The sequence below is a fragment of the Haemorhous mexicanus genome, chromosome 20, assembly GCF_027477595.1.
Source record: "Haemorhous mexicanus isolate bHaeMex1 chromosome 20, bHaeMex1.pri, whole genome shotgun sequence".
Taxonomy (NCBI): domain Eukaryota; kingdom Metazoa; phylum Chordata; class Aves; order Passeriformes; family Fringillidae; genus Haemorhous; species Haemorhous mexicanus.
In genome coordinates this window covers 6743132-6770373 of record NC_082360.1, presented here as the reverse complement: position 1 = coordinate 6770373, position 27242 = coordinate 6743132, and the positions used below count along the sequence as shown (strand labels likewise).

Below are 27242 nucleotides of genomic sequence, written 5' to 3'. Positions count from 1 at the left end.
ACATACTCAATAGTCCAACAACAAAGCAGAGACAGAACACAGACCATCAAATTAAGACCCATCAGATCCTAAAGCTTTCCTGACAATTCAGTCTATTAGTCTTGTGCTTTGTATATTTTTAAAAGACAGTATGACAGGGAGAAAGACACGCAAAATATTCTCCACAGATGGTTTAGAGAAATTGTAAATGGAACTGCAGAACGAGGCTTTTACGTCTGGGCTACTCTGATAAATCAGGCTACTGCCAGTCCCAGGTAATGTAAATCATATGGTGCCGTTTTGATGTGACAAATGCATTGATCTTTGCTGAGAGCTATTTTGCATCATTTGAAATACACACCAAGCCAGGCTTATGGGAAAATGCTCTTAACCTTAGAAAAACTTCTCCATTGACTTGAGCCAAGTTCTGTTGCAAAATGCAAATCCTGAAACTTTCTTCCAGATTGTTTTTTAATTAACACCTTGCACAGAGCTAATTCACAGCCGTTAAAACAAGCCAGTGAGACACTTTGATCTTTCTCCTTCCACACCAGACATAGATGATGAGGAAAGCTTCCTCTGGTGTTCCTGTTTAAATACTTTTGGGACATGTTAAGCAATAGCCAGGTTATATCTTCCCCCGTCTCTCTGGGGTTGACAGAACATCTCACTTTCCAAGTACAGGTATGATTTGTCCCATGTAACACTTGCTCTGTGACATGCCTGTGCTGTTCAAGTGAGTTGTGTTCTGCGCCATTCGGGCATCCCCACGAAAAGGATTTGGAGTGCTTATTCACACATTTATTACTACATTCCAGACCTTTTCCAGTGCTGCCATTAGTTGCTAACACCAATAAAAAGCCAGCATGGCGATCCAGCTGAAAGTGCACAGGTTTACAGAACCTCCCTTGTTGCAGTAAGGTAGAAAAATTATAAATGAAAGGCTTCATAAAACCAGGCCTGCTCTGTTATATCAGTGGCAAGCCTTGTCAAGCTAACACTTTGCAAGTTCCCAGGTGAAAGCAATCCTGGTGTGAACAGTTTGTTCATAACAATCTATTCCTGGGTGAAAAACAACTAACACCTGCATAAAAATTAAATCTACCCCACAAGAACCAGTGAAGAAAATATGTAAACAATTCAAGAGTAGACAGAGTTGATAGACAAGTAAAATACTATTAATTAACCAATAAAGTAATTGACTTTATTTGTCTTTCTTCCTTTGTTTGTCTTTCTTCCTTTCACTTACCTAAGAAAGCTACTAACCAATTGGAGTCACACATGAGGTCTCTAAAACTGCATAAAAACGAGTTATGTGAAGCAAGAATGGGCCTTCTCCACCATGAAGAAAATGGAGTCTCCTGTGATTTATTCCAATACTCTCTTTCCAAAATGGACACAGGAACTGGAGCATGAGAATTGGCTCTGCAAAAACCTCTCTTTGAAGAGACTCTTGAAAGGCCGGGAATTGCTTTGTAGGGCCTGGCATGAAATGTGGCATAAAAGCAAAGACTCTGTGTTCCCATTAGTACTAAACATATTGTGATCAACAGAAGAAAATAGGTTGTGGGGTGAGCATGAACATCTCCTGCAGAGCTTCTGGCATCTGGCAACTCACGGAATTCACCTGGGGGTGGATCCTGCTCAAGTTTCACAAAGGCTACAAGTGCTGTTTGTGCCTTTAGGAGTTGTACTAAATTATTCTTCTTGTATTTAAGATGGTTATCTTGGCATCTACATCTCTCCCAAGGGGAGAGATTCTGCTACTGCAGAAATTCCTTGACTTATTGCAAAAAATACATCTGGAGTTCAGATGTCTCAGGAAGGGCAAGAGCCATAAGGGCAGCAGAAACTTGATTCTTTAGTACATATAAATTTCACATTTATTTATATATTTATATATATATATATATATATATATACACACATGTGTGTATATATGAATATATATTTTATTTTTTTATATATATATATATATATATACACACACACACACACACACACATATATGTGATAATGTGATATCCAGATTTAATTTTTTGCATTATGGGCCTACAGAGAAAAGATCAAAAATGACAATTCCACCTCACATGTCCAATCTGTTCTGTTCCCACTGTTTTTACAAACTTCTCAAAAGAGCTGTGTTTGTCTTTCTCCCTTTCACTTACCTAAAAAACTCTTTCTGGACTGCTGGATGCACGGCAGAGAATGTGATGAGCTTTAATCAAATGCCCTCTTTTGTTCTTGCAAATTCTTTCCTATGGAAAATGTATCCTACACAAATTCTTACAGATACTGACTCCAACCAATATCCGCAATGTCACTGCACCAACTCAGAACTTTACAGTCTGTTCAAAACAGCACTTTTATCTAGCAGTTTGTTTTCATGCTTTTATTCTTTGGAGTGCCATCCACTTGACATTTTGTTTGAATAATAACAATAAAAAAATCTTTTAAATAAACCAAAACAGTAAGATTTTTTTTCTCTGTTGTTTTTTGTTGTTGTTGTTGTTATAGAAAAGGTAAGTCGGAAATACAGTTAAGTAGCCTAAAATCCTGATTCTGTTTCTTGAGACACCAGGTTTTAGAATGATTGACATTTTCTACTGATTACACACAGGGTAACCCAGAGAGAGAAAATCAGGAGTAAAGAGATGGAAAAACTGAAGGGAGTGTTTCACTACTGCTGCTGTTGCCTGAGTGTTAATCAATAAAGCAATAAATAAGCTGCCAAATTAGGCATATCGTAGCTGTTTTTTGGTCATAATTCCCTAGAGCATGTTTATGCAGAGAAAGAAGTTGATTTCTATTGAATTTAAATTCAAATTTAAGCTTTAAAAACAAAATAGAGATCTTCAGTTAACACTGAAGGAATCCTTTATTTCCACTTCAAGAAACAAATAAAAATGCCTTTCTGCAGCAGCATTCAGGAATCTAACCTTCTATAGGAGCTTATGGACAACATTTCTTTTCAGTGTTTCATTTTTCCTGTGAATGAGTTTGAATAAGTTCTATGTAGAAACAGCAGAGAAGCAACAACTAGGATTTATATAGTTCAAAAAGAACTAAACTAGACCTCTACATATAGAGAATATGATATGTTCAGAGCCTTAAGATGTCAGCTATGAATGTCTTCCACCCTTTCCAGGACTACAAGACTTGTTAGATAATACCCTGGCTGACCTGGAAGTCCTGCTTGGAGTAGAAGGTTTGATAGAGATCTCCAGAAATCCCTTAAAACCACCACTTCTCTGATTCTGGGCTTCAAAGTAGAATAAAAAACCAAAAAACCCATTTTCCTTTCATTATTCTGTTTTCTTATTTTATTTCATTAATACGGTTTTAAAAAAACAAACAAGAAAGAAAAAAATATAAAAGACAGTCTGAAGTCATCCTAGTAGAAAATTAACAATAATTAAAAAATAAATAATGTGAAACATGTTCTAATTAAAAAAAAAAAAAAAAAAAGAAAAAACCCCCAAAATTAGAAAAGCATTTATGTTGCTGTAACAGATAAGCAAAACATTACATAATGGAAGGAAAAGGATAGTCTGGTACCACATGAGCAGCCCAGACTCTTCTGAAATACAGCTCTGCATTGGAGCAGAAAACTAACTGGGATAATCCAAAAGCCAATTAATTACTTGGAATTAAAAGTAAAGAAAAATTCTTTAGGAATTAGAGGAATGTGCTTCTTCAGTTGTTTCATCCTGCCCTGATTCATAAATACGTATCTGCTATTTTTTGAAATTGTTAAAAGAGGAGGCCTATTTATTTATTTACCATTCCATAAGATGATCTAAGAATTCTTCCATGATTATCCAGCATTAATTATTGTAAACCTAAAATTACTGCAGAGAGCAGACCTTTCCAAAAGTTTCTATCTCCATTCTGAAACATGCTCTCCAGATGGATGTGTGGTCTCCAAGCTGTGTTTCCCCCAGTCTCTTTGCAGGAACAGAGCTTTGTAAGAGAAGTCACAGACATTACACTACATATTTTAGTGTATTAGTTCTGCCAAAGGAACCCTGGAGGGACCAGACTGCTTTATTAAACTTTGGAGGAGTCACAGAGCAAGATCGCAATTAATTCCAAAATATGTTTTCTGAATTGCTATTTTCCCTAAGGGAGGAGATCTCACATGACAAAGCAAAATGAATTCACCTTTTCAGTGCAAAGTAGCTGCCTCCCAGTTTTAAAGAAGTGTCATTTTCCATTGAAAACAGCTCCTGAAGGTGTGCTTTATTTCTAATTGTTCATTGTGTTTATGAGCTTTTCAATAACGGTCTTCCCCATGCAAGCCCAAACTCAACTTTCTGTAAATGGTCCCTCACAGGGACCATCTTCACCACCAGCCACAGGGAGAGCAGGGCAGCTCAGCACACCTCAGGCTGTTGCGGTGCCTGTTAGTTGTTCAGCTGTTTAGTGGTGTGTGCAGTCACCTCCCATGCTGACACAGATGGTTTCTTCTTGAGAGTGCCCTCTCATTTAACTGTCCCTTAAGCTATCTCCTCCCTTTATTCCAGGCCCTTCACTGCCTGTCAAGGCAGCCCTGCCCCTTCTGCCTTGTCTGTCATAGTAAACCTTGCCCTTTGTTCTAGAAGGTTCTTTGCCAATTATCCCCTGGACCAATCCCCTTTCAGACCCTCTCTCCTCCCCTAACCCTGATTAGCCATTATCCTGGAACCACGCCCTAAAAGCTACTCTGTTGGTTATGCTGTCGTATTTCCCCCCACCCCCCCACCCCCTATTTTTTGATAGTTTAAAAACCCATGCACAGAAATACTGAAGAGCTCTTGTTGTCTGAGCCCTGTGCTTGTGGGCTCTTCTCCTGATTTTCCTCTGCCTTTCCTCACCAATAAACAAGTTGGAACCTCCCCACAGAAGAGCCTCCCCTGCCTTCTTTGTCCAATCCTCACTGCCTTGCTGTAGAGCTCCTTTGCAGAGCAGTGAACTCTGAGGTTCTGGCTTTGGCAACACCCTAGCCAGGTCAGTTTCCCACACTTGCTAGTGCTCCGGAACTCCATCAAGCTAGCCAGGGCTCCTGCAGACAGTGGCATCAGACTCCCAATGTGGGACTACCAACATCTTTTCTGATATTTAGCAGAACCACTGCCTATCCCGCCACAGTTTGTGGTTGAAGACCACTCTAGGCTGCTGCCAGGACACACACATGCTACAAGCCAGTTGCCTCCTATGGAGACCACACTCATTGAGACACAACAGATCACTTCTCCAACCAGAGACAAACCAGTAATAGATAAAGTGTGAAGCCTCAAATTGCTTTCCCCTCTAAACAAGAGTGATGTTTGCCCTCGGTGATAATTGGTTAAGAAGTAGCACACACAGAGAAAGCGTAGACTGAACATACCATTAGTTTATACTAATTTGACAAGCCTAATTTTAGAATTTTACAAAGATTTGATCTTGTAAGGCACTGAACCAAGTAAGGCACTGAACCAAGCCATTCCTTCAAAGGTCTTGACTGAGTCTTTAAAACAGTAAGATACGCAAATGTATCAGTTTTCTCTAGAGCCAAAATCTCCCTTTGAAGAGCATCCCGATTCATCCATGACAGTTTGGTCCCTACCTATTTTGATGCATCAAATTGATTAAGACTTTTTAATATTATAATCAGTGGTGTCATAAAATAAATGAACTGAATTGTCAAAATAACTTGAAGATACTTGGATGCCCAAATCTCTTTGGAACACATTCCAAGTCTTAGGACTTCAGTCTAAAGTTTTTTTAAGTAATAAAGTGCTGAAAAAACTGCATTAGTTTTTATTCATACCAAATAAAACAAAGCAAAAACAAAGTACCCAAAACACTCATAGCATCTCTAAGGTTGTGTGCTGGTTTTTGAAATAAACAGGGCAGGAGATCTTTCTCCTTTTTAATGCCTTTATTAAAAATGATCAGCTCAGGATGGGAGGGTTGACAGGTCCGCGGGTCCCTGCAGCCGTTCCCAGCAGTGACTCAGAAGAGGAGGAATGTGCAGCTCGGTCTCCTAGGGGCAGAGCCGGGAGTCTCGTCCTCGTGAGGGCATTAGGGGTATATTCCAGGTTCAGTTTGGCTTGCTGGTCCAGGAGTCCTGGACCCGACTGACTTCTTTTTAGACAGGGTGAGTGGTGACCGAGGTTTTCAGCGTCTCTGCCAGCTTTGGACCTCGCCCCTGCTATCCAAACACTGCCCTGACCTCTCAATTCTGCTTTGGCTCGTCTCTTTTGGGGTATTTTCCGGGATTGGTGGGGGTCCCGTCCTCTTGCAGTCTGGGTTTTCTGATAAATTCGCATGTCTCCTGAGATGCAAATTCCCCCTCCCTTCCCACCATCTGGGGTGGGGGTTGTCATTCTCTTGGCAGCAGGCAAGGGTGGTACTGAAAAAAAGAATTCTCCACAACAGAGGGTTAATGACAATACTCAACAGGTGATTACAACATTTAACCATCAAAAGAACTCTTTGCCAGCGATCAGTTCCCAGCTTAACTTTAAACTCTGCAACCCTTTTTTTTTAAAAAAAACGGGTAACTCTTTTTTTACTCATAACAGTTTTGCATTGGAGCCAGCAACAAAAGTGATTTTTTTCTGAGAAGAGCTGCTGAGAACTTTCTCTGTACCTTGCAAAACCAACTGCTGACTAGCTTTCAGAATAAGCATGTTAATAAGCCAATCAAAAACTAGATCTGCCTCTGTGAGAGTCACGTTTTAAAACAAACAAACCCGGGGAATGCTCTCTTTTTCTTCCAGCCTGGGAACAAGTGTAACGAGGCCAGCCCAGCTCCCCCCGTCTCTGGGCCAGGCGGGCTGTGCCACAGGACCAGGCCCCTTTCCGGGGAGCCACGGGGCCCCGGGCTGGGCCGCAGCGGCTGCAAGCAGCGGGAGAGGAGGCTGCGGGAGCCTGGCTGAGGCAGAGTCAGGCTCCAGCAGTTAGAATCCTGCAGCCAGGTCCCCCCCCGAGGCCAGAAGCGGCCCTACAGCCCGCGCAGAGAGCGGCCCTGCGGCTGGAACGAAATACAGCGGGGGGCTGGAGAGCAGCCATGTGGCAGGTCCTCACACAGCCCCCAGTCAGGACCAGACAGATCCTAACACAGCCCCTAGTGCGGCCAGAAAATCCAGCACCCTCACCCAGCAGGGATCATGTGACCATCTGCAGGCCCCGGGCAGAATATTAACTCTTTCAGAGCACAGATAAGATTTAAAAACCTTCAGTCCTTCCTCAAGTGAGAGAAGAGGATAGAGAGAACCACATGAGACATGAAGGTCAGTAAGAAGTCAAGTCCCAGATGGGAGGGATTGAGGAGATGTCTTAAGTTTAGGCTGAAATCCTCTTCTAAGGGTATAGAGAAGATATAATTGATACATCAGACTGTATTCTCCCTGTAACTCATTGAAAGTAAAGGGAGATGAAGTGCTCAAATTGTAGATATGAGCAAGAGCATCTATACTAAAGTAAGCAGGTGTTGAAGTAGCTGTGATCCCATGAGAAGTTTGAAGAGAGATAAGAGTGATGAAGACCCTTTGCCCCAGGGAAAGAAGACCTCTGTTTCCATAGATGAAGATGAACTCAAAGATAGATAAAAAGAACTTTTGATCTTAAACAGCTCATCCTTACAATAGTACCCCATAAACACAGCTGTGGGAAGGCTGCAAAAAGTTGGGAGGGACTTCATGATTGCAGATTCCCAGGCAGCTGCTATTAGTGTGTCATGAGCGTTCCCCTGGGAGTTCTCTGCTTTTTAACCCCCTGTGTTCTCAGAGACGTATCCATGTCTTCAGTGGCCACACCAGGTGCCAGTATTCAAATCTGAGCACCTGTTGGTTTGATCACAACTTCCCAAAAAACTCATTCATCAACCCAGCACATAGCAGAAATTAAAAGCCACAAGAGAACTGTTTTCTTGTGGAGAAGTCTCCATAAAATGAGAAGAGAGACTCCTCTCCCTATGTGAACTTAAAAAGGACTATTCTAGAGGTAATAAACTGACCAAATTGTTTTTGTACATTGTAAGTAGGGAAAGACAAAGTTGTAGGGGGGAGGAGAAATGTTCTAAAGGTTTTATTCTAATTCTTATTATTCTTTATTTTAGTTACTGTTAATAAACTTTCCTTTGTACCCTTTTGAAGTTTTGGGCTTGCTTTTCCTTCCTCCTAATCCTATCTCACAGCAGGAAATGAGTAAATTATTCTAAAAGGTACATAAGCATTTGGCCAACACTGAACCCACCACATTAATAAGTGTGTTGTCTGGGAAATATCAAATTGGAGAACCAAAACCACTACAGGTTAGAAAAGACCTCCAGAATCAACAAGTCCCACCTGTGACCCATCCCCACCTTGTCAGCAGTGCAGAGCAGTAAGTGCTACATCCAGGCCTTCCTTGAACACCTACAGGGATGGGCACTCCAGACGTCTGACCACCTTTTCCATGGGGAAATTCATCCTGGTGTCCACCCTAAGCCTCCATGGCACAGCCTCCTGTCCCTGTTCCCTGGGACCAGAGCCTGACCCCCCTCCTCCTGTCAGGGAGTTCTCCAGAGCCAGAAGGTCCCCTGTGAGCCTCTGTAGCAGACACAGGGCTGGCTACGGCTCCGTGGAGGGATGTTTAGAGATAGGTATTTGCTGAGTCATAGGAATTGAACCAGGAGTCCTCACTCTGGTCCTCCAGGCCTGCTTATCTCTCTGTGACCCCATAGGCTAGTTTCCCTAACCCTTACAATGGGTCAGTTTCCAAGCCCCCCTAACCCTATAAAAGAGGCTGTCTTGGCCCATTTTGGGAGAAGAGCTGCATTCGGACCCTTTGCGAAACCCTCAGATTAAACCATCGTGGAACACTCTAAAGCCAGCCTTCTCATCTCTCTCGTCTGCTTTCCTAGAAGCCACAGCCAGCCAAAGCCCCTAGAGCAAGCTAAGAGCTGAAACCATAAAAGAGCTGATATCACTCAGAGCTGGCAATCGCTGAGCTTGCTAAGGGGCCACGGCTGTGCCGCGGTCTGGCCTAGGGCACTCAGCCCCCGAAGGGCTGAGGTATCCAGCCTTGAGACTGCTAGCCTGAGGCACTCTGACCCTATGGGGAATCAGCTGTCCGGCTAAGAAGCTAGCCCCTGTGGCTTCATTATTGCACAAGCCTCCTTTTCTCCAGGCTGAGCACCCCCAGCTCCCCCAGCCACTCCTCACAGGACTCATTCTCCAGACTCTTCCTCAGCATCACTGCCCTTCTCCTATCATTCCAACCTCCTGCTCTGAAATAACTAAATAATTAAATCCAAAATAAAATTGATAACAACAGCAGTTTCTCACCATTATATGCTCACAAAAAAAAAAAAAAAATCTGTTTGCCATGAATTCTCTCACCAGTAAAAGAGGAGGAGGCCCAAAATAAATGGAAATGGGCATGGAAAGGTTAAACAATATAAAGATTATTTTCACACTCAAATACTCATGTTTTTCTATGTTCCTGAAGTTTTGCAAAAATAACATAAAAGCTAGCTGGCATAGCAAGAGATCTAATTATAAACAAGTCATAATTAAGCATCATCTCTAAGTTATATAACATAATATCAATATAAGTGTATTCATTATGTAAATGGTTATTTTATTGCTAATTTAAAATACATAATGGAAATGCAGATAGTAGGTGGACAGCATGCTAAATAAGGGCACAAATGAAGGAAACAGATCTTGGCAGAAGCAGGAGCTGTAGGTGTGAAAGAACAAGTGCAACGCTTGGTTGCCTCTTCCATCACAGACAAAAATATTCACTTGTGAGCTGGTTTCATGCATCTAATCCCAGTCTGAAGGTTTCAGCCAGAGTCATTCACCACATTTGCTTTGGCTTTCAGGAGCCTCTCTCTCTCTCAAGAGGGCATGAGAAGAATAAGAAAGACACATAGGTACCAGAACTCTTGCTATTTTCTCTATCAGAATTAGTTCAGCCTAAACCCAAGAACTCCCCCTGTGCACAAAGCTGACCAGCACTTGGGGTTGAATGAAATACATGAGGAGCTTAAAAATTTTCAGCTACTTGAGCTCCTAAGGAGACATCCAGAGAGTGCAGAACACGTTTTCTGTGGGCCAGGCCCACAGGCCAGGGATTCTTCACTTCCACACCCCTACTACCCAAGCAAATTTCTGAAATCTGTGAGGAGAAATAATAATTCATCACCCCAGACCAGAGCTGGCTCGCCTGGATTCACAGCAGTTGAACTGTATTTGTAGTTTTGATCAGGAAACTTCCCAGTGTGACCCTTTCTGAGAGTCTGTGGCTGTCACGCTCCTGTGACCAGAAGCAGCAGCCAAGGAACGCCCCTCCCTGTCAGTCCAGATAAATCTCTATTGAAAGCAACTGATGCCTTAGGATTTTAGTTTTTATATTTTTCATATATTTGTAATCCTGCAATTCTTTCATGTGTAACTCTGAACTCCATATATAGTGCTAGCTTCACATTTTAGTCAGACAGAACAATTCCTCTCTAGGCCTGGGAGTCAAGGACACCTCACTGCCTCAGGCCCTGAGAAATGTAAACAAAATTAAGTTGGTGGAGAGCAAACTTGGGGTAAATGACTTCATTACCTGAAGCTGTAATTGAAAGATTAACTCCCAATATGCAAATGGACCAAACCTATAAAAGTATGGGAACCCATGACCCGTCATCCATTTTTGGGTGTAGCCCCTGGGGGTCCTTTGCCTGCCCTAAATGTACCTGAAGGCTCTTCAATAAATATAACTGCTTTTTATTCTCTTATTTTTGTCTGGCCTCTGTTTTTAGGTAAGCCCAGAAAAGGCATTGCAGCCACTCCATCAGACACTTGCTGAGTGCTCACACCCAATTTTGACAACATTTGTTTATTTGGCCAGAATGTGAAGCAACATGACTTGGCATTTTCTAAATAAGCCTCTCCTCCTCCTTCTCAGTATTTAATGTCTGTTTTATTTTACAACCCCCTGGTTTCAGCTGCTGAAGTTGTCAGCTTGTAGGCACTTAATAATAACATTTAGCTCTTCAAATTTTATGTAAGGAAAACATTAGTCAGTGCTTTAAAAAACAGTTCCTCATTTTGGGCTTCTTTGAGAAATTTGAAGTGCAAAAATTAGCAGCTGTCAGCATGCAAATATTTAAATATCCTTTAAAAATAAATGTTTTATCAAAAATTTACTCAAACCTCTTCTGAGTTCTACAAAAAGTGTCAAGGCAAATTCACTACTCACTCTCTTCAGCTTTCCTCTTTTTCCCAAGAAGCTCAGAACAACCTCTGCGAGCCTTTTCCTGGGATATCTCCTGTCTAAAATTCTTAATTATAAGAATGATACTGCTGATTGTTGAGCAGGATTCGTAAGTCAAAATTAATATCCCTAAAGCATTAGTATATCTGGCTATCTCACATAGCTCATGATTTACAGCTTGTTGCTTTTCCAGCACATTTGATTCTGGAGTAAAAGAAAAAAATCCCAAACTCTACAAAGAATTATTTGGGATAAAAGAGATCTTAAAGATCATCCTGATGTCTTTCAGTTTATCAAAATCCTGCCTGTTACCTCCACACCTCCTTCTCTACACCAAGCAGATCTTCAAAATCAGACTCCACAGGGGAAATCGTGGTCTGCAGATACCAGACTTTGCTGAAGTAAAAGCTGGGTAACTTGCTGTTCATTCAGGTACCTTACAGCAAGTTTGGCAAACCTCTGTTATATTTACTAGCATTTAAATAAAACCTCAGAAACTGCATAGGTCCCTGGTGTTCACTGCTGCCACACTTTGGTCGTGGCAGGAGGGGGTGATGCTGGTCACCGGCGAGCTCCGACGCCCTGTCCCCTCGGCGTACCGCAGGCGTGGCTGCTCCCCGCCCCAGCCACCAGCAGGCAGAGGGCAGCGGCTTGGCTACAAGCTGAGGTCCCGTACCGACAGAAGCGGCCGATAAGTGTGGACCCATGGTGACGGACTGAGGCAAAGGAAAGAAGGAAGGACCCCTTGCTTGCGTCTCCAAACTGTCTTTATTCCTCCCCGTGAAGGGAGCGGTACAGGTGCAGCAGGTTAAGGGGGAGGCAGAGGTAAAAGGGAGCGAAACAGAGAAAACCAGCAACTTTTAAAGATGGGCTGTTCCCCGGGAGGAGACAGCCTAACAACAAATCAAGGGTTAGATAGGAGGAATATGGGGAGATATACGTAAACGTAAAACCAGTAGGGAAGGAGAAGGGAAGAGTGCATACTAGTGAGTGAAGGGAAATATCATAACTGACAAGGAAGCTTCTTGTAGCAAAAAATGACAGACGAGCTGCAGGGGCAGAGTTTGGAGGATGGACAGGGAAGGATCTGGAAGTATCAGGACTGACATGGGGAAAGGTGGGAAAACAGGTGGTAAAAAACTTCAGGGAGAGACTATTAGGAAAACTGAACAAAGGTGAATAGGAACAAACCATTACAACATTTTAAACAATTCCTTAAACAAATAAACTTCAAAACCCCACTGCCACAGTTCACAATACAAACCTAATCAGAACACCACAACTCCCAACGCATATCAACAACCAAAAAAATCTTTCAGACTAAAATGAGTGTCTTTCAGCTTCAATTCTCAATAGAATTCCCAGGCGGCCTACATTATTTAAGCTGTGCTGGGAATACTTAATCTCATGCTTAAATCTTGCATCTTTGGACTCAAGTCCAACCTGAAATTCTGAAAAAAAACTTAATTTCACCAGGGAATAATTTTTCAAAATAAATTTTAAATAAGTTAAAGCTTTGTCAAGTTAGATGCCCAGCTCAGCAGCATTTGAGCAGGCAGAGCAGTTCCCTCACTCATGTCCTGCCTTTGCAGACACATGTGCTTGAAAATGCACCAGGGGCAGTCCCAACACCTGAAATGGGATAGATTTCAGCATAGAAAATGGACCGAAGTTAAGGCAGTTGGGTATTAAATAGTCTTATTTATTTTATTGAGTAAGATGTACTCAAAAAAGCCTAAGGGCCTTCTTTTCTTCTTTCTAGATAGGAATCAAGTTATTTCCTACAGGTGTCACATTTATAGACTGGAAACCTTGATGTTACTTTCGAGACAATTCTTCATTAAGTAGCATCTTATCCTAAAATATGTTCAGACTTTGGGTTTTACAAAAATTGGACTCAATTTTGTCATATTTAATGCCAGTTTTTTGGGATTTTTGAAATGATTACCAGTTTCTGCTCCAAGTCAGGACAGAAACAAGTTAAAAACCATCTTCTATCCTTTCACCTCTCCATCCAGGAGCAAGGAACTCCAATGCAGACTTCCAGAGAAATACCAGAACAAGCTCTCCAATGCTACAGAGACAGTGTAGAACATACAGCCAGTTTATTTTCTGGAACCTTTTCTTTGACATTAACAAAAAATTTCTCAAATGAACTCTGCTGGACTTAAGCCTTTCCAGCCATGCAGCAGAATAGAAGTACAGTTCTGAAAATCTCATACCTGAAGTATGACATCCATCAGGTCTGTGACTGCATAAAGTTGGCAGTTAATCTTTAGTTGAAAGATACTTAATTTTGCTCTCTTGAGGTGTACAATAGTTGATTTCTGTTCAGAAAACCTTGAGCTATCTTTTCCAAGGCCTAATCTGGATTTTATTAATTAAATTAATGAAATTACACAGTGTCCTTTCCAAGTGTGAACTGCTGTTTAAGTGCTTTGATTTGCTAAAAGAATACTCAATAAATACTTTATTATGGTTTCTGGACTCTTATTAGCTGCTCACAGCAGGCTGAATCTCTGTGACTACATTTGTCCAATGGTCAAAATCCCATTATAACTGGTAATTTATATTCAGGAATGTAAACTGTGTTTTCATCATAGCCCCTCTACCACAAAATTAAAACTAGCTCATTGTTTAGCAATTACAAAGTGCTGATACACAGAGAGGTTTTGGGTATTTGTGGTGCAGAAGTCTGGCCAGAAGGACTAAAGCTATTGACTGAAAGGAGGGGGGAATAACTGCAGCAACTTGCATTATTATAGATCTCCTGAGAAATCCCAGTGGCAGCCAGGCATGGAAGGTGAAATTTCCTCCTCAGATCCTCATGGAAACAGCTGAGTTGGGCATTCAGAGCATGGAGAGGGAGCAGATTCCCCCAAAGTCAGGCTGACATCAAGGTACAGTAACTGAATATCACCACTTGGTGCAATCCCAGGGGGGAAAATTAGCACTGAATTTCAAACACTTCAATCCACATGTGTGAATTTAAAGGGAAGATGGTGGGAAAGTAAGGGTAATATTAGATTTTAGAATTTTAAGGATAGCAGTAAGCCATTGTGTGAGGGTCTAGAGGTTACATTTCAGCTAAAGAAAGAAAATTCAGCCCCTGGTTATTAAGTTTAAAGCCCCAGTTTCAAGACTGGGGGGGTCAGGGCATTTTATACCTCAATAAAAACAGCAGTCCTACAAGTACAAGCTACATTATATTGTCTTTAAACACTATCATCCAAAGTCATATTAACATACTGAAGTTAGCTGCAAATAGTGAGAGAAAAATTCTTAATAGATCTCAGAATAAAAGAGGGATTTTTAGCAGTGAGAATAAAAATATCTCCACAGCCATACAGTGCTCATGAAACTTGCTGTGTCTAATCTTTTTTTTTTTTTTTTTTTTTACACCATTTGCCATAATTTAAGTGTGAACTGGGAACTCCTCCACACTCACTCAGAAAGATGTTTCTTGGTTTGCTGGGTGAATTCCAAACTGATGATATTTCAGGTAAAAATAAATCAACAGCTCACAGAGCAAAAAAGCAAAATATTTACCCCACTACAGATGCCTGGAGGTTAAACTGATTACTTAAAGCAGTGTGATCTGATGATTTGGTTCTGGACTTGTCTAAAAGGTTCAGGTTTATTTTCCTTTCCCTTTCCCTGGGAAAACTCTGGCAGAAGTAATCTTGTGACACCCTTTTTTCTTTGTAGTTTTTTACTCAAGGTGCTCCATAATAACTTGTTGTTTTTTTTTTTTTTTTTTTTTTTTTTTAAGACACAAACTGGAGACCCTAAATCCTACTGCCAAGTTTTCCAGCAAAATGTAGTTAATTTCTAGTATTGTAATTTCTCTACTTTTCACTTGGGATTCTTTTCTCCCTGCGTTTCACACCAGGGACTTTGGTGTGACTGTCAGCTAGAAAATTACCAATTAACTGAGGGAACTCTTCCCTTCTTTACAGCTATTCTCATTAGTGAGAAGAAAAGGAGGAAAACAAAAGAAACTTAAATTATTTATCTGCTTATTTCTCCATACAGCCAAGATTCAATTATAAGAAAATACACATGTATCAGTCATGTCTTGCACCCCTCAGAGAAATGACATTATTTACAGAGCTTGGGGAATGCCTCCATTGTTCCTAATTTTAAACGAGGCTGTAGAAACATTATTAAACAAAGTACTTTAAGTGGAAAAATGTGTCATTTCTAGGCAGAGTCCTCTTGTATCCCTCTATCCTGACACCTGCCCACAGGACAGGTGGGGATGGGGTTCTACATGTGACAACACCTTTTCTCTGGAGCTGCTGAGGCATCACTTTGTCCCCAGGCATTCAGATCTCCTTTGCCACAGGACTGTAAAATAAGATTGAAGGGAGAAGGGAAGGAGTTTCACCAGGGATTTTCCAGCATTGGAAATATAAATTATTCTTTTTACTTTCAGCCCTTAAATTCTACCCGTGACTGTGCTTAAGGAGACCCACAGGGGCAGCTCACTAAAAGCAGGGAGCAGCTGCCTTCCTGCCCTCATTAAAGGGAGCATTTTCCAAGAGGGAAGGAGGAAGGAGAAGAAAAGCTTGATGAAGTAAGGAATGGGAGACAAATGCAATTCCACATTAAACTGGGAGAAGAGAACAGTGAGGAACCACTCTAGACTGGGAATTTCAAGGATCCAACTATCACATGCAAACAGACCAGGTTGTAACAATGCTGCAATGTCCCCTAAGTTGTAGGTTCAGAGGAGAAACTGAGTCCTAAATTAATAATACTCCAAAACACCTTATCAAGAAAAACACCCTAATAAAGTTTAACTTTCATGTTTCAACAAGTGCACTTAGGTAAACAGCTGGAGTGAGGGGAACCATACTGGAGATAAGGGATTCTGTGTATCCTTTGGCAAACTCAACCCTTTGGGTTTTCAGAACTTTAAAAAAGTCCATTTATCTTTCTTTAGGTGGGTGCATATCCCAGCCCCAATAGTTCTCAGTAAAGCTGTAGAACTGGTCACTCCTTGAGGTTAACTGTGCAAAACACAACAGGTGTACTTCAACAATTCATCCAATTTAATTGATCTGGTACCACCATAATTAGTAAGGTAATATATTCATAAACAAACAGGTGATCAACATGAAATATCTAGAATAAACGTTTTAAAGACAAATTTCAAGATGTGCCGTGTTTAAGAACACTAAACCTGTATTCATTTCACATTATTAAAAAACCCCTCTGGATCCATTAAGTGAGTGGGATGGGTGAAATCCTGTGAGCCAAACCATCCCAGGCTTCACCAATTTGCAGTCTAATACAGAGTTAAGGCCTTAATATCTTTGTAAAAATATTTTTTCACAAAAATTATACCCTGGTCCCCAGATTTTTAAACATACCTGCAATTACAATTGGATGGATTCAAATTCGGGCACCACAGATCTGATTTTTTTCTGCACATACAATTTGGTTTTGGCCTTTACAGAGAACAGCAAGGATGTTCTACACAGCAAGTCCGACACATCCAGAGCACATCAGCCTCAAAACATTCGTGTGTGACTTATTTTATGCTTTTTTAAGTGGAAATAACTTATTAGTTTTAGCAGGAATCTGCCCTGTGGTGTGTGGATCTGTGCTCCTAAAGACCTTTAATATTGCAGCAGGCTCTGGCAGCACCCAAACTTTCACAGTGAAGTGGATGTTGCCAAAATCTACAAATCCAGTGTGACCTATGAAGTGATATTAATTAATGCTGGCTCAAAATCCAATCCAATTGCTTTAAATATTTGTAGTGTTAGTGATGTTATTGCTAAAATCAAGTGCTTTTTTGACATAAAATTTAGGAACTCAAGAATGGTTCTTTGTTCAGCTATTTCCTAAGCTGGGTAAATTATTTGATTTTTAATAAATAATCAGTTTTCTCCTTTAGAGTTTCCCAACTGTAATGGAGAATACACTTCACAACACTGGCACAAGGACTACATTAACATTCACCCTATTAGCTAAAAAGAGCTAAGAGGAACTATTCTCTAGTATGTAAGGATTCTCCCATCTTTTTATAGATGACAAGTGTTAGACAGTCCCTTTTTCTTTGCCTTGGTATTTTTAGAAAAAGCAGTTCTGATGCTCAGTGAATTCACAGGAAAGGGGGATCTGTTGCTCCTGTTTGGAGTTTCCCAATCACTGATGGCAGACTGCATTCCAGCAGCATGAGCTGTGTCATGCCCAGTTTAACATCAGACAGATAACTGTTATTTAAAAAGCCCTAAATGTAATGAAATTATAGTGGGGAAATGTAGTAGTAAAGCAAATTATTGTCTCTCTATGATCACATGATGTGGAAAGATACTTTCTCCACTTGTTAGTACCTTCAGATATATAGTTCATCCATGGAATTTTGAAAAAGAGTAGCTGACTGATTCTACACATTTTTGAATTAAATGTATTTATTTTCTTTTGTTTTTGCTTTTTGTTTGTTTATTTTGTTTGGTTTTTTACTGATAAACATGGAGAGAATAATTCTGTTTGCTCAGCAAAACCAGTCAGCAATTGCTACTAATTCCTTTTATTTGCATTGTTTCCTTTGGAAGCAGCAGTGGGCTACACCTAATGAGCTTTTGGATTTGGATAGCAACAAAATAATGAAATCAAGTAAAATCTGTCTTCAGCTAAACAATAATAAACCCCTTTTATGGCTGGACAACTATCCAGGTATTTTCTTTAGTCAGACTTTTTTAGTGACGTAGATCTCTTTTTGCAATATTTTTTTAAAAAATCATAATCTAGAAGGTGATGGAATGCCACAGCTATTTAGGGTTGAGTGGGTTTTAGGCCTTTGATAAGGACCAGGATACCAGACATAGTTTTACCCAGGGAAAGTTCAGGATTTATAGCTCTGCCTTCAAACACCACTCACTGACTTTAGATGAATAAAAATATATTGTTGAACTACAGATGAATAAAAATAGGCTGTTAAACTCCATTCTCCTCCTGCTCCCCAGATTGCATCTAACCATATACTGATAAATGTAATATATCCTCTATATAATGTTTGTGTATTTTTCTTGCTTAAAATTCACTGCAGAGTGGAGATAATTTATGTGTTTACCTCAAAGACTCACCCAGCTGTCAACAGGTCTAGGGAAAACTCAACAATGGCTTAAAGCAGTTAAATTAATACAAAATCTTAAATGCCACCTGTACTTCAAACTTTCCTTTAAACCTTAATTTCCACAGGGGGGAAAATAAACAGAGAAAGACTTTATTTCTTAAGAAGATGAGCGCTTGAAAACCAGTTACACTCTGGTGATAAATATTCAATCAAATGATGCTTTCATATTCCTTCAAATTTTCAGAAAAACAACAGGTTTGATCTTCACTAGCCTTTTACCTGTGAAGAACCTGGTGTAGAAAGGCACATTACTAAACTTTATTTAAGTTCTCCTTTTTTTCTAGATTGCAATACCAGCAACCTACTGTTTATCACACAAAAAGAGTAAAATAAAGCCCTACCCAAAGAACACATAATTAATACTCAAATAAACAGTGTCTGCATTACTTAATTTAGCCCGTAAGTTTAAAAGAAGAAAAATAACTCTAAAAGCATTTATTGTGCCACCTCAATTGAGAATTGTTTCTGTAGTAATTGTGTTAAAACAAAAGTCCTCTGTTATCTCTCTGCATCAAACAAATATCAGTTTGTGACACAAAATATTTCAAGGAGGAAAGATCATCACAAAACACAGTAAATAGCAATCTTATCTAACTTTAAATTCTGTTTTTATAATATTTATCAGACACTCATCGTGGCACATTACAGAAAAAATAAGAGAGAGGCCTTTGAAACAGAGTCAGATGATGCTGTAGATGGTAACTGGAAACTAAATGCAGTCACACAACCATGAAGGTGTATTTCTGTAGATATGTTTAGGCACTCACTTGTCTTTAGGATCCAGGTACCCAAGAATGCACCATGGTTATTTGTAACAGAAAAATATGACCTTCAAATTGTTTTTTTACCTGCTGCTCCTTGAGAACTTAAGGGCTCAGTGCCTTCCAGGACTTTAACAAATGCAAGGTATCATGGGATGATCCAGAGAAAGGAATTACCTTACAAACAAATACTGAATCTTTGGGATTTGTTCATGAACAAGCAATGAGACACAGCGCTCTTGGTTCTTGTTCTAAAGAGAATCAACTTTATTGCCCTAATGCAAGACCTTATATATTGTACTACAATACCAGGCTTTTATACTTTGTTTAGAAAACTTTGGCTAAAATTATATTTGTTATCATTTTTGAAAACTAAAACAAACATTCATTGGTTGCCTGCTACTACCTGTGTTGCTGTTCATGCGTACTTCTAACCAGTCACCTTTTTGATCACAGAGCATCCACATGCAATCACATAACTTGTTTTCTGGTTATATAAATTGGTTTTTGCTATCTTGTTAGCTGAAGCTTCCCCAGAGTGCTTCCTGGTGATCAGAAGTGAACAGAAGTAAGGAGAGGCCTGTAAGGACCTTATTCTATAAGATTTTTCTTATCTGCTACATACATGAACTGTGGGAGCATTTGTTTTAAATCCAGAACATTAATCCTGGGTCCAACACTGACTTGGCACATGGATTAAGTTAAGACATTTTGTACTCCACCTTTTTTGTTTGTAGGCTTCTCATGCTCACCCTGGGGAAGCACTTCCTTGTCGCCCTCTGTATGGCACCCTGTCTGCTCATTTCCCTTGGAAGAAGTAGAAGGAATTGCATTTCTCTCTGAAAGAAAAATCTCTCAGGGTATTTTTCAGCTCCTTTTTTTACCTTAAACCTGGTATAATCTTCATTTTTCGCTACTCTTTATCTCATCTCAAGGACAAAAGAATTCTAGCCCATGAATTGGTGGGGCTGATTGAGGGAGCTTTAAACTAGATTCAGAGGGGTGAGGGGATGAAACCAGGCTCTCCAGAAAGAAGCCCAAGGGTGGTTAAGGCAGAGTTGAGTGAAATCTGCAGCCCAGCTGAAGTGCATGTACACTAGTGCATGCAGCATGGATAAAAAACAAGAGGAACTGAAGCCACTGTACAGCAGGAAAGCTATGATGTAGTCTCCATCATGGAAATGTGATGGGATGACTCTCATGACTGGAGTATTGTGATAGATGGCTACAAGCTCTTCAAAAGAGACAGGCGATGAAGAGGTGGAAGGGTGGCTCTGTGTATTAAGGAGGCTCTCGGCACCATGGAAATTAAGATTAATTATTTATGATAAGGTGAAGGACCTATGGGTAGGAATCAGGGGGAAGGCCAACAGCCTGGTGGGAGTCTGTTACAGATCACCCAAACAGGAGGAAGAGGTGGATGTATTATTCTATAAGCAGCTGGAGGGTGTTTCAGGATCACCAGCCCTTGGTTCTTGTGGGAGACTTTAACCTGCAAGATGCCTTCTGGGAACTTAACACAGCAGAGAAGTGGCAGTCCAGGAGGTTCTTAGAATGTATGGAGGAGACCTTTGTGTCACAGTTGGTGAGTGAGCCTACCAGGGGAGGGACTACACTTGACCTGCTGTTTGCAAACAGAGGAGGACTGTCGGGAGATACGGTGGCTGGAGGCCACTGGAGTACAGTGATCATGAAATCATAGAGTTTTCAATATTTAGTGAAACAAGCAGCGGCATCAATAAAACATCCACACTGGACTTCTGGAGGGCAGACTTCCACCTCTTCAAGAGACTTATTCAGGGAGTTCCTTGGGAAGCAGCCCTTAAAAACAAGCACAGGAAGGATGGGCGTGCTTCAAAACAGAAATCTTGAAGGCACAGAAACAGACTGTCCCTTTGGGCCAAAAGATGAGTCAACAGGGAAAGTACCCAGTCTGAATAGGAAAGGAGCTTTTGAAGGAACTGAGGAAAAAAAAAGAGTGTATCATATTTGGAAGCAGGGTCAGGTATCTCAGGAAATGTTTAAGGTAGTTGCTAAGTCATGTAGGAAAAAAAACTAGAGAGGCAAAAACCCAGTTAGAACTCAATCTGGCCACTTCTGTGAAGGACAATAAAAATATTTTTATAAATACATTAATGGCAAAAGGAAGGGCAAGGAAGGACAATCTGCATTCTCTCTTAGATGTTATCCAGGAGGAGGCAGTCCTGCTTGAACCACTGAGACTCTCACAAATCTATGGGACCAGATAGGATTCACCCCAGGCTGATGAGGGAGCTGGCAGATGAGCTTGCGAAGCCACTCTCCATCATTTACCAAAGTCCTGGCTCAGTAGGAAGGTCCTAAATGACTGGAAGCTGGCCAATTCCCAAAATGGGGTACAGTTATTACCTGAGATTAGATCTACACAAGTATCAAGGCATTTGAACTGTTCTGTCCTTCACAGCTTCAGTCCCTGCTGTCTTGCTAGGATATTCCAATTTCTGCTTGAAAGTACAGATCATACTGAATTCCACTCCTGCAATTTATGTACACATTCTTCCAATCTCACCAAGTACTCCCATTATTCTAGGATTTATTCCAGAGATCTGCTAGTTTAGAATTAAGCAATTAATACTGTTTTTTTTTTTTTTTGTTCACTGACTTTTTTCTTTGTCTTAATTTTTTCATTATCCCATTATTATTTTCAGATATGAATTACTACCTATATTGTCTTTATTGCATCACAAATAACACCCATATGCTGAATTAACCTTGGAAGGAGCCTCAGCAAATCAGGCAAGCAGGACATATAAATAGATATTGTTGTTTCCCACTCATTTAGGCATCACCTGGTCCCCCAGGCTCCTGGTTATCACAGAGACAACTTGGCTGGAGAGCCATGCAGGCATTTATTTTCCCCCTATCTCAGGGATCATGGCTCTCCTTCCAGCCTAATTATGTTCCTATAAACTACAATTAGTTTTTCCCATTTACCAATTAGTCTGGAAGATTTGCTGAATATATTATGACAGTCAACCAAAAGGTGCTTGCAGAAAGTGCAAATTATGAGATAAGAATTCATTTGTAATACAGTGGAATCTAAATAAAGAATGAATACCTAGTAATTTATTAATGTGGTAACATCAACGACATAGAGTAATTCCTGTAAAAATCAATGCAGTCATATTTCCTGGTATTGACATGGGGATTAAAAACCAAACCCAAATATACAGAGTACATTTACAAATAACTTTTAAAAAATTATTTTTAATGCAAACAACTTGTATTACCTCATCTAAATTGTTTTGTGTGATATTCTTTGTCCTTATTTTTATTAGTGAATATAAATGCTGAGTGTAGTTTTTCCTTTCAGCTGGTTCCATTGTTGTTATCTATATGTCAAGAACACAAACATAATGAAAAACTCTTCCCACAATCTCCCTGGAGGCAGTGAGATTCTGGGGGCAGTAGGAAAATCCTTCTTGCATCGCATTTAAGGAATAATCTGATGATTTAATAGTGTACAGCAATCAACAGCTGGTGAGTTTGATTAAATATTGAAGCTGAGGCATTTAATCAATCCTGATAACCATTCATGGGAGGCACATTGAGGCTCAGGCATTTAATCAATCCTGATGGCCATTAATGGCAAGAGCTATATACCACAAAGCAATAAAGATTAGGGCTATTTTGCAAAAACTGCGCCACAGGAAAAGAGAAAAGGGAAAAATATCTCCTACACTCTCAGAGGATGGCCCCTGTAAAGTTCTTTGGATTTTCCAAAGAGATAATCAGTGCTTCACTTTTTGACATCCATGTACTATAGATGTTGATAATGTGATGGTGGGAACAATCTCCACAATACCCAATTTAGCCATTTTGGAAGTAAAATGAGAGAGAGAGAGTGCAAGAGAGAGAGAGAGAGAAATTAGAGCAACCAACAGAGAGCAGAGACAGGATGGAAAGTTTTCTCCTTCCAAAGAGGTAATGAGGTCCTTGGAGATGCTGTGGCCAGCAGAGCCACCCAGCCACGTATTCTTGCATCCCTGACTGACCACTCGGTCAGGAACTGCATTGCCAAGGGGCCTGGCAGAGACTGGCATCTGACACTGTGTGAGTAGGAAAAAATTTTAAAATTCTGTGTTTCTGCTGTATGGCATTTTACACCTCTCCCCCCCCCCCACCCCCCCCCAGCCCCCTAACAACCAAAAACCAAATCCAGAGAAAATTATTATTCTTTTCCACCCAAATCAATCCTAGAGAGAACAAGATTCACTAGGTTTTGGAATTTTAGTCTATTGAGGTTGTATGTGAGTTTTTATCAAGTGTTTCCTTACAGGTAAGAGTTTTCCAGCTGCTTCTGCAGAGCAAAAGCTGCAGTCAGTAAATCTTGCAAAATTTTTGGTGCGTGAAGTGAAATCAAAAAGCCTTCAAATTAAATAAAGTGATATTCAAAACTAAACACCGTGGGTCTCGGACAGACCTTCAGGGTCAGAATTACTATTGTTAATCAATTAAGAATACTTTGATATCAAACAATCTTTTTCAGGAAGCAGAAGCCAAATGTTTTCTCAAAGAAAATACGGCAGGTCATACATACCCTAATTAAATGAGGTTTAAGAGCTTGTCCTAAGATAACTGTTCATTACAAGGACTCCTGACCTTGCTAAAGGAGTAGCCCTGCTCCTTGTTGGGTTATGTATTTGTTTACCTGCCGTGGCTGTTCAATTTGTAGCTTGAGAATGTGCAATGTCTCCATGTTAGTGTACTTGAATTAATGAGAAATGCACCTCATCAATGCCAGTTCATCCCCTTCCCCTTTCCCTGCCCCTCCCTCTCTGCTGCTGATGGCTTTCATAGAAAAGCATTCCAACAAAATCCAAAGCAGTGGCAGCAATGGATTCACAGCTTCCTATTCACCATGATTATCATAATTTGAGTGTTTAACCACTATAATCTTACCCGTTAAACACACAAAAATTCCTTTTGTCATGATGGATGTTCTTCATGTGTATAGTTCCAGTGCTTTATGTGCAACAGGAATGTTAATAAAATTGTCATGTATGAGTGAATTTTACAAGGTCCAGTTCCAAGAGCTATTAATTTAAAGCCATTCTCAGTATATTTAAATTTGACAGGCAGTGTTATCAATGGTGTCACTGTACACATTTATATTGCTTTTCTATTGCATCTGTATTTTGTATTCTCCTATGCAAGGCAGGGTGGATTCTAGGTGGATTCTTCATCAGAAGACACTGGAAAGTGTTCCACCTTCTCAGAGGGTGGGAGTTACCATATCCAGCTCCTCCTTCCCACAGTTCCCTACTGGGGTAGTTCAGTGATCCCAATAAATAATGTTAATAATTGGGTCCTCAAATTTAATATCAGAGAATTTGCATACACTTCCCTTGAATTGTCCCTCTCCCTGGGAAGCAGAAATCATAGAACAATTCTTTAAGAAATATTAAGAACTGGAACACAGGTAATTATATATAGCTGTTGGGTTATTAGTTTTATATTATTTTTTACTGATGCTGATGGGCAAATCCAAAGTATAGCTATTAAAAAATATGTAAAGTAATAACTACTAAAAGCAGGAGTACATCTCAGCAATTATAACCTCTTGTATCCACCAGTCAACCAAGACCTAAAGAAGTCCTTCAGAATTAATTTTGCTTTTCTCAGAATGCTACTGACAATGCAGGAGATTCGCCTAGGTCAAGGGGACGTTTCAGTGTGTAATCACACAAGCCTGCAAAACTACCTGAAGTTTCTCAGGTACCATGGATATTCAAGCCAATTGTGAGAGGAAAGGCATTTCTCTTTCTAAGATACAACAGGATGAAGGCAGTCTGGAGGTTTTGTCTTTTCTATAGATCTGATGACAGATCCTTCTCAAACCGGCAGTCAAAAATGACATCATTAAATTATTAGAGGACAAAGTTGCCAACATGAAGGTTGATTTGAAAATTCTGTTTTTAAGAAGAATGGTCCAAATCAGGCTATTGGGTTTTCTAGCATGGAGTTTGGTGTTCTGAACAATGTAATTTTCCTTCTCAAAGGGAATAAAAATGTCAAGGCCCTCACATTTGAGGGGGAAAAATGGCAACCGTAAAGCACTGAGAAAAGCTCTATCACACCAGCTACCTTGAAAGGAAGTTCATATAGAATACACAAAAATGGGAATAGACACAAATATGGGAACCAGCTGAATTCCATGGCAGCATTACATTGGTCTGAGCTTATTTAATGAAAAGAGGAAGGTTTGGGAGATGAAGGTCTAATTATTGAAGAGAGTGCAAGAAACTGCAAACTTGAAAGTGCATGAATAGGACTGCAGGGAAGAAAAGAAGAAAGAATCCAAATCATTGAGCTATTTCAGGGAACACTCTAATATTTCTTTAGTGAGGCTACAAAGGGACCTTTGGAAGTAGAGTGCTGGGCACCTACTTAAACCAGCCTAAGTGGGAATAATATGAATTAAAATAGAAGTTCATCATTTTTGCAAGAAGATAATAGAATACAACAATAGAATTATTAAAAAGAAAATGCCTGTTTCAAAATATTTGAGAGCACAGACAACAGAAGATGAAATGTTGATAGATGTGTGCCTCTTCTGGGTATGTGGGAAGGATCACCAAGGTCCTGAATGTGTGGGAATCCAGAAAACTCACCTGACATTTAGATGTGTCAGCAGTTACATCAACAGCTTTGCAAATAAGACCTTAAAGGAGAAGAAATAAAATAAGAAGATAAATAAATATTGAAGCAAAAGATTTTCTGTACAATAAAGTAATTTTTCTGGTAAGAATAATGAAATATGGCTGGAAGAAATGTAAGCATAAAATGAAGGTGAAAGATGTCATTTCTAGCCTCCGGTCAATGTCGTTTGATGCAGCCTTAATCATTAATTCACAAGGGAATCCAATTTTACTTAATTAAAATATTGGACTAATAATAGATTTGATTCTACAGAGAAAAACGCCTCATGTTCATCAGCTTAATGTGTATTGTTGAACTGTGAATTGACTAACCTGGCTGATATCACCTATTATTTTATCTTCCCATCTCCTTCACGGGAGAAAAGAGCCCAAATCATCACTCCAAAGGCTCCAAAATCTGCCAATCTGAGCACAGGTCAGAGCTGAAATGTGTAAGTGCCTCACGGTTACCCTTCTCTCCACTAAATCCACTTCTGCAAAAAGGTTTCATTTTCTCAGTACAATTTAGGGTAGTACTTAAAAGTCCTACAGTGCCAGGTAGGCACTGTGCTGGAGAGATGACAGCCACTTAAAAAGCTTATTTTATATTTTACAAACTTTTACATTTCTTTGTTACATGTTTGACTACATAGACAACTGGACTTCAAAAGACAAGCAGTAAAAACTTGTCAGTTTTTGTAATTGCTGAGAACAAATAATGATTTTCTATATTATGGATTTGAGCATTGTTTTAAATTTCCTTTTGGAAACATGTTTACTGACAAAAATCCAGAAAATTGACCGTGATCCACTTATACCATCCTCTTACAATATTTTAAAGGGACAGAAATAAAGTCACTGCAACTAGAAAATACCCTGAATCTTTGATGATTATTCACATAATACTGTGGAGTTAAAGGAGAAAATGAGAACGAAGAAATTTATTACTACTGTCCTATGAATTCACGATCTGTACATCACTGTACATCACCCAGAATACAAGCCAAGCCTTATGACTTACTGGAAGGGAATTCTAATGACATAATCATTTCAGCAGAACTGTTGTGACACTGAGACAGAAAAGTAATTACTCTCATTACAACAATATACAGAAAGCTGCATTCATTTCATAGAGAAGTAGGGGAAAAAACCCTACAACTGAGAACCACTGAAATAATTCCTGTGAAAGTGACAGGTGTTTCAAAACTAAGCAACAAAAAAATTCTTACTAGGGAGACTATATCATATCATTCCAGGGCAAGGAGCTGCAAAGGAAAGTAGATCAGTAGTAATTTATGCACATGAGAATTAAAGGAAAAGCAGAAGAGTAGTCTGCAATGTGAAACCTCTACACAAGCACACCATTAGCTTTACCTTCTTGGAGGACAAAGGAAAAGTGATCAAAGGATTTTTTCTAAATAAAATCATCTGCAACTGTTCAGAATTGAA

General features: G+C 39.9%; 1 protein-coding gene across 4 annotated transcripts in view; it reads right to left on the bottom strand.

Moving 5' to 3' along the window:
• Nucleotides 1-5530: 5530 nt before the first annotated feature.
• Nucleotides 5531-27242, bottom strand: part of LOC132336690 (uncharacterized) — a 137595-nt gene continuing 115883 nt past the window's right edge. For 2 of the 4 annotated variants that reach the window (XR_009488922.1, XR_009488923.1), the window contains exons 4-5: nucleotides 25767-25816; nucleotides 5531-6373 (exon numbers count right to left, since the gene is read on the bottom strand). The gene's annotated coding sequence lies outside the window, so the exon portion shown is untranslated. Of the gene's footprint in view, nucleotides 6374-23315; nucleotides 25817-27242 lie in introns of those variants that run through there. The other 2 variants (XM_059864460.1, XM_059864461.1) reach the window with 1 other exon arrangement.